Source organism: Apium graveolens, chromosome 4 (assembly GCF_009905375.1).
Source record: "Apium graveolens cultivar Ventura chromosome 4, ASM990537v1, whole genome shotgun sequence".
Classification (NCBI taxonomy): Eukaryota; Viridiplantae; Streptophyta; class Magnoliopsida; order Apiales; family Apiaceae; genus Apium; species Apium graveolens.
In genome coordinates this window covers 133,545,700-133,553,363 of record NC_133650.1, presented here as the reverse complement: position 1 = coordinate 133,553,363, position 7,664 = coordinate 133,545,700, and the positions used below count along the sequence as shown (strand labels likewise).

General features: G+C 35.9%; 1 non-coding gene across 1 annotated transcript; it reads left to right on the top strand.

The window, feature by feature from the left end:
• The first annotated feature begins 4,709 nt into the window (after nt 1-4,709).
• On the top strand, nt 4,710-4,816 carry LOC141721887 (small nucleolar RNA R71). The gene has a single exon (XR_012574929.1). It is a non-coding gene; the product is annotated as a small nucleolar RNA R71 (small nucleolar RNA).
• The last annotated feature ends 2,848 nt before the right edge of the window (nt 4,817-7,664 follow it).

Genomic DNA, 7,664 nt, shown 5'->3' with positions numbered 1-7,664 from the left:
AGAATTAAACTAACAATTATAACTAAGAGAACAAGAATAGTTGAATTATGATAAACATGGCATCCTAACTTCATTAAATACTTCATTCAATAGCCTTTTTGTTCTTAACCTTAGCATGTAATGGTGATGACACTAATCAGATGACACGAAACTAGAAAACACCAACTTTTGTTGTATGAATACCCTACTACCAAGCATCCACAAAAGAGATAGAAGTTGAATAGACACCAATTATGTATAGTCCTTATATGTCTATAGAATTGAAAACATAACGGTTTAATACGCAAGTTATCTATCGTGATTACATAGGGCAAGTAAGATGGTTAAAATTACCTACGAATCATGCATAACAATAACACATGAACCTATGCTAGCATGGCAAGTTCTAAACCTCTATATGTATTGTCGCTTCAATAGAGATTAACACACTATCTTATATGTTAGCTACGCACATAAGACGAATAAGCACAACCAATACTAGGATATCAATCAATCATCATACACCAAGACATTGAACAAATTAACTATTGAAATCCATAAATAAATCCGCTAGAACCCCATGATAACGATTAGTTCATAATCGAATTCATCATCACCATGGGTTCCACTGAAAGCATGATAATAAATAATATAAGAGTACTAGGGTTCAAAGAAAAATTGAAAACAAGCATCCAAGTATTGCCTATATCAAAAAACAAAAGTCTTCTTCTCCGTAGCCGTCTCATGCTCTCTAGGTCTTCTTATTGCTCTCCCAGGTCTCCTTGTTGTTAAAAATGTCTTATTATTGGTATATATAGGCTCCAGGATGACTAGGGCTCTCAAAATCTTCAATTTCGACTAAAATCAGGATTTTGATGCAGAACCCGGGCACGGGCGCGCTGCTACAGGGCGCGGCGGTGCTTGAATAGTGTTTTCAGCGGTGTGAGCGCGCTGGTTCTGGCGCGGCCGCGCTGACACTCTGGAAAAATTCTGACAATTCTTCTTTTGGCCGTATCCTGACTTCTGCTCGTCAGAATTAGGCGATTCAACTGCCCACGTGAAGCTAACGAGATTCTCTACAAATTTAGAATGGCCTAGGATTACAATTCTGATCTCTTTTCATCATATTTCTTCAAAAAGCTTCTTTCTTCATTTGACTGATGCCTGAAATGCACAAACACAAAAATACATCAAAAATACCAAAAACTTGAGTCCAAAACACCAACTTAAGCCTGAAATTAAGCGTTCAAAGTAGATATAAAATCCACTTATGACACCTCCAAACTTGAATCGATGCTTGTCCTCAAGCATAACAGACTCAAAATTACAAAACAAACCTAATGCATGAATACAACTACGCGAAAGTAACTAAATGACAATGCAATCGATCCCCTCAGAATAACCATAACCAACCAACAAGAGAATTCCTTTAAGAATGCAATGACTCTAAACATAGTTTGAATAAACCCCACAAACCAACTCATAAACCAGAAACATACGTATGTGGATGCTTAACAGATATACTCTCGACACTAGATCGATAACCATAACTTATCTATCATCGAAACAATCACAAGTTTATAAATAGAATAGACAATAAACGCATAATGACTCTCAACACCTTATCTGTACTAGAGTTATACAAGGATTCACGCTATTATTGAACACATAACAACATGCTTATTTGACCGTGCAATGAATGAGGTCCCAAAAGACTTATACAGTAATACCTATGTAGCAAGCGTTAGATTAGCGGATCCTAGACTATGAAAAGCCTTAGGTCACTAGGCACAAAGTCCCCTAAGAACTTAATAACTCGAGTATTAAAGAGCTCACTCTTGATCAATTATGCATAAACACATAGCTTTTTTTCTTTCCTTTTTTCTTTTCTTTTTTCTTTTTTTTCCTTTTTGTTTTCTTCAATGATTTCTGAATGAGTGCGTTTCGCTCCATCTCATTCAACCCTAGACTACTCATATAAATATGAGCCGACTACTAGCCATTTGACAATTAGCCTTACAACAACTAGCAATGAAATCCAAGCTTTTCTCTAATTTAAAAATTCACCGTTCTTTTGTCATTACGAGAATAGCAAAAATTCTAAATATAAACCAGTGATTAAATCTTAACTAATAAAAAAGCATAATTATGATCTAGATCAAAAGCAATCCTATAAGAGTTTGTGAAAATTTTTCTTCTAGCATGGAAATCAATTTTTTTAAGACTTAAACATCCCTCTATTCGTCATCACTACACTCACATCAACATCAACTTAACAAATAGCATAGTTCATCTTAAGGGATCATGCTAAATATGCATGCAAATACAACTATATGAAATCACATAAAAAACAAACAAATATGTCTTATATGAACAATCATGCAACACTACGAATGAAATACAACTATATGCAACATGAATCTATATGAACTATATGGAAACACACAAACTAATCCTTACATTATCACCCTCAAACTTAAAATTTTCAATATCCTCATTGAAGGTAATAGTAAGGATTTCAGGCATACCTAGTCGTCGGAAAGATCACCCTCCTCGGGTGGAGGATCAGGTGGCTAATCAACCTCGACACTAGTGGCTCGGAAAATAGTTCCTAAAGTCTGTGTCAAATCTGCAGCAAAACGACTGTGAATTTCATGCATGGTCTCCATACGCCTAGTCACTTGCCTATACTGCTCATCACCAACACCATTCCTATCAACTACCTGTTGCACATGAGAAGAACCCTCTGTGGGCACGGAAAGATCTGTCCATCGACTCTCTATATTATAAAAAATATATCCCAACCCCTTATCATAGGGTGCACCTAAGAATGAATAACTCAAGTGATAAGGAAGTTGGTTGAGCTCAAGTGTGGGAGCTTCTTCAATAGATGGTTCAAAACGCTCCTGAGAAATTTTCAGCTTTGCTAACCCAAGAGAATCGAATGGCATATCCAACTTCCTCTTCCACGGAGCTGTATTCAAAACCTGCATTTGCTCTGCTCCTTCTTCATCTTCAATAACTGATTCCCCTATTAAGGATCTCTCTAAGATATCTGACTTTGGAAATTGCTTAGGCTCTGAATTCATGAAAGAGTCGACCTATTCTACTCTAAAGCACTCTTCTTTCGCTGTGGGTAACTTTATTGCCTTGAACACATTAAAAGTGACCTTTTGATCATGAACCTTCATCGTAAGCTCTCCTTTTTGCACATCGATCATAGTTCGGCCAGTAGCTAAGAATGGTCTCCCCAAGATAATGGGAATCTTCTTATCCTCCTCAAAGTCAAGAATTACAAATTCAGCAGGAAAGATAAGTTTGTCCACCTTGACCAACACATCCTCCACAATGCCTCGTGCATATGTAATAGAACGATCGGCCAACTACAAGGACATATATGTCGGCTTCGGATCAGGTAGACCAAGCTTCTTGAAGATAGACAAGGGCATCAGATTGATGCTAGCTCCCAAGTCACATAAACACTTGTCGAACGACAAGTTTCCGATGGTGCAAGGAATAGTGAAGCTTCTAGGATCTTTAAGCTTCGGAGGCAACTTCTGTTGCAGCAAAACACTGCATTCCTCCATAAGAGCAACGGTCTCTAAGTCATCGAGCTTCACTTTCCGAGAGAGAATACCTTTCATAAACCTCGCATAGCTAGGCATCTGTTCAAGAGTTTTAGCGAAAGGTATGTTGATATGAAGTTTCTTGAACACCTCCAGAAACTTAGCAAATTGCTTATCCAACTTCTGCTTCTGCAGCCTCTTAAGAAAAAGAGGTGGAGGATATACCTGTTTCTCCTCTGTATTACCCTCAGGAGGAGTGTGTTCCACTATTTTCTTCCTTGATTCCACTTGTGCTTCCTTCTACACATCTTTTTCAGCTAAAACTTCAAATTCTGGAACTTGAGATTTTTCAGGGCTTGCAACCTTCCCAGACCTCAATGTAATTTCCTTAACCTTCTCTTCCGCCTCCCTCTTTCCTGGAACTTTTGTATCACTAGAAAGTGTTTCTGGTAGTCGATTCAATAAGGAGTTAGCAATTTATCCTATCTGGTTCTCCAGAGTCTTGATAGAAACAGTCTGGATTTGGCATATAAGAGCTTGGTTTTTGCACATAAGCCTCAAATCCTCCAATTCAGATTTTTCATTCGAATGACCTGCATCATGAGTTTGTTGTTGAAGTTGGAGTTGCTGTCTTGATGCAAATTATGCTGAAAATCAGGAGGGTTGAATTGTTTTGCTCCAAACTGCTGGAACGGCTATTACATCGCATTCTAATTGTTGCTCCATATGAAGTTAGGATAATTCCAGTTGTTAGGATGATAAGTGTCTGGAACTGGTTGTTGTGATCTCTGAAAGTTGCTCACAAACTGAGCTGATTTACTAGATATAGCGCATTGCTCCGTCGCATGCGAACCTGCATATAGCTCACAAAAACTGGTTATCTGATTAACACCATAGTTAGCCAGAGAATCGATCTTCATAGACAACTCCTTTAGTTGAACAGTGATAGTCGTAGCTGTATCCACCTCAAGAACTCCTGCTACCTTGCCCTGTGGCAATCTCTGGGGTGGATACTGATATTCATTAGTAGCCATCAGTTCAATTAGATCATAAGCTTCCTCATAGCTCTTTGCCCATAATGCTCCACCTAATGCTGCATCGAGCATGGGTCTGGACTGTGCTCTCATACTATTGTAAAAGCAATTGATAATAATCCAATCAGGCATTCCATGATGAAGACACTTCCTAAGAATTTCCTTGTAGCGCTCTCAAGCGTCATATAAAGATTCTCCTGATTGCTGCGAAAATTGGGTAAGAGCATTCCTGATTGCAACTGTCTTTTCCATAGGGAAGAATATAGTGAGAAACTTTTGAGCAAGATCTTCCCAAGTAGTAATCGGAGCAACTGGTAGAGAGTGTAACCAACTCTTAGCCTTTTCCATCAGAGAGAATGGTAATAGTCTCAGCTTCACAGCATATTCAGAAATACCTTGAACTTAAAGGTGTCGTAGATCTCAATGAAATCCCTAATGTGCATATTGGGATCTTCCATTGGAGAACCCCCAAATTGGATTGAATTCTGCACCCATTGAATCATGTTAGACTTGATTTCAAAAGTATTAGCCGAGATGGCTGGTCTGACAATGCTAAACTGAATGTCATTAATCTTTGGTTGAGAATATTCCATCAAAGCCTTCGGATTCGCTGTTGGTTCACCCATTGCAACAAAAACTTCTTCTTCAGCTTTTTCCTCAACAAAGACACGAGATTGAGAATGCGTTCGCATACACGCTCTCTAGAGTACCTGAAACAAAATAAGTACCCGTATAAGTAAAATATCCGAGTCACTGAAATTTAACGATCACGGATGACAAGTACATAAACTAAACAATTAACAACACCGAGTCCCCGACAGTGGCGCCAAAAACTTGTTAGGACGTTAAGACGCGCTAATAATACACGCAAGTATACGCGTTCACAAATAGTATCAGATTTAGATCAAATTCGTTCCCACAAAGACTCTTTAGTTAATTTAAGAATATGCACCTATGCAACAATGATATAATTATTATCCAATGTTAAGACAAATAACAAGTTGAGATTGTTTATAACTAAGAATTAAACTAACAATTATAACTAAGAGAACAAGAATGTTTGAATTAATATATATGACAAACATGAGATCCTAACTTCATTAAATACTTCATTCAATAGCCTTTTTGTTCTTAACCTTAGCATGTAATGGTGATGACACTAATCAGATAACACGAAACTAGTAAATGCCAACTTTCGTTGTACGAATACCCTACTACCAAGCATCCACAAAAGAGATAAAAGTTGAATAGACACCAATTATGCTTAGTCCTTATATATCTATAGAATTGAAAATATAATGGTTTAATGTGCAAGTTATCTATCGTGATTACATAGAGATAGTAAGATGGTTAAAATTACCTACGAATCATGCATAACAATAACACATGAACCTATGCTAGCATGGCAAGTTCTAAACCTCTATATTCACTGTCGCTTCAATAGAGATTAACACGCTATCTTATATGTTAGTTACGCACATAAGACGAATAAGCACAACCAATACTAGGATATCAATCAATCATCACACACCAAGATATTGAACAAATTAACTATTGAAATCCATAAATAAATCCGCTAGAACCCTATGATAATGATTAGTTCATAATCGAACTCATCATCACCATGGGTTCCAATGAAAGCATGATAATAAACAATATAAGAGTACTAGTAGGGTTCAAAGACAAATCCAAAACAAGCATCCAAGTATTGCCTAAATTAAAGAAAACAAAAGTCTTCTTCTCTGTAGCCGTCTCGTGCTCTCTAGGTCTTCTTATTGCTCTCCCAGGTCTCCTTGTTGTTAAAACGTCTTTTTATTTGTATATATAGGCTCCAGGATGACCAGTGTAATATCCCCTATTTTCAGATATTATTATTATTATTATTTGAAGTGTTTTTGTGATTTTTATATGAGTTTTAGTGAATTATCTGGTAATTGGAGTTGATGTTTTGGATGTTTATAAATGATATTCTTTGAGTATACTGATTTTTATATGTGCAGAATAAAATATAGATAATTGTGATATTTTTCTGGTAATTTTGGGCTGTTATATGATTTTATAATAATTTATGGATTTATTAATTATTTTCTGATCAATTATAAAACTATTTTATAAAGCCGAGAATCGTCCAACCTCAACCGTTTTTGCATTTTTACAACCCGAAACTTTTCCGAAAACTCATTCCTAACCTAATTTGGATATTTTGAACATTTTCCGTGTTTTAACTTTTTTGATCCGGATTACGGTTTGACCCGTGCGCGTCCCGACGCAAAATTTTCGATACGAAAATCATTTCAGTAGATCAATAAAACCCGTATTCTTGAAAAACGGGATATTATTACATTATTTTCATATAAAGTGTTTTATAAGAAGCCTGGTGTTGATAATTATCCAAATCTGATATTAAATTGTATCGTTTTATAGTTACTTAGTGTCTAAGTAATGTATTTTCGGATTCGATATGATCCAATGGGATACTCGTTACTTGTTTGAATTGCATCTATATGAATCGATCTGTAATTTGGACGTGTGTTTATTTGCGTCTTTATCGAGTTACTCATTTTATTTCATTTTATGTGCATTAGAATGTGTTTTATGTATTTTCGGGGTTTTCTGTTAATTTAGGAATCGTTTCTGTTTTTCAAAATAAACGGACAGACACCCCACCGGGATGTCAAAGCCCACAAAATTCGTGTTTTTATTTATATAAAATCATTCATATTTCAAATACCCAGTATTTCTGCATTTTTGAATTATTCGCAATTTCTGGGGAATTTTAATACGAACTTTATATTTTATCGTTTTTAAAATTATTTCCCGTAATTATTATTTTGGGGCTTAATTATTTTAATTATGGGAATAAAAACACCCTAAATTGATTTTGGGTATTTATTCTTCAGAAAAATATAAATAGTTGAAAACTGATTTCTTTATTCATTTTTTATTAAAAAAAATAGAAAGTAGAAACAAAACCCAAGAACACATTTTGGGGGTGAAATTTCTTGTCAAACCTTTGATTGATGATTGTGGGAAAACCAAGAAACCAAATCAAACGCTCTACATACCAAATTGATCTTTGTTTCAA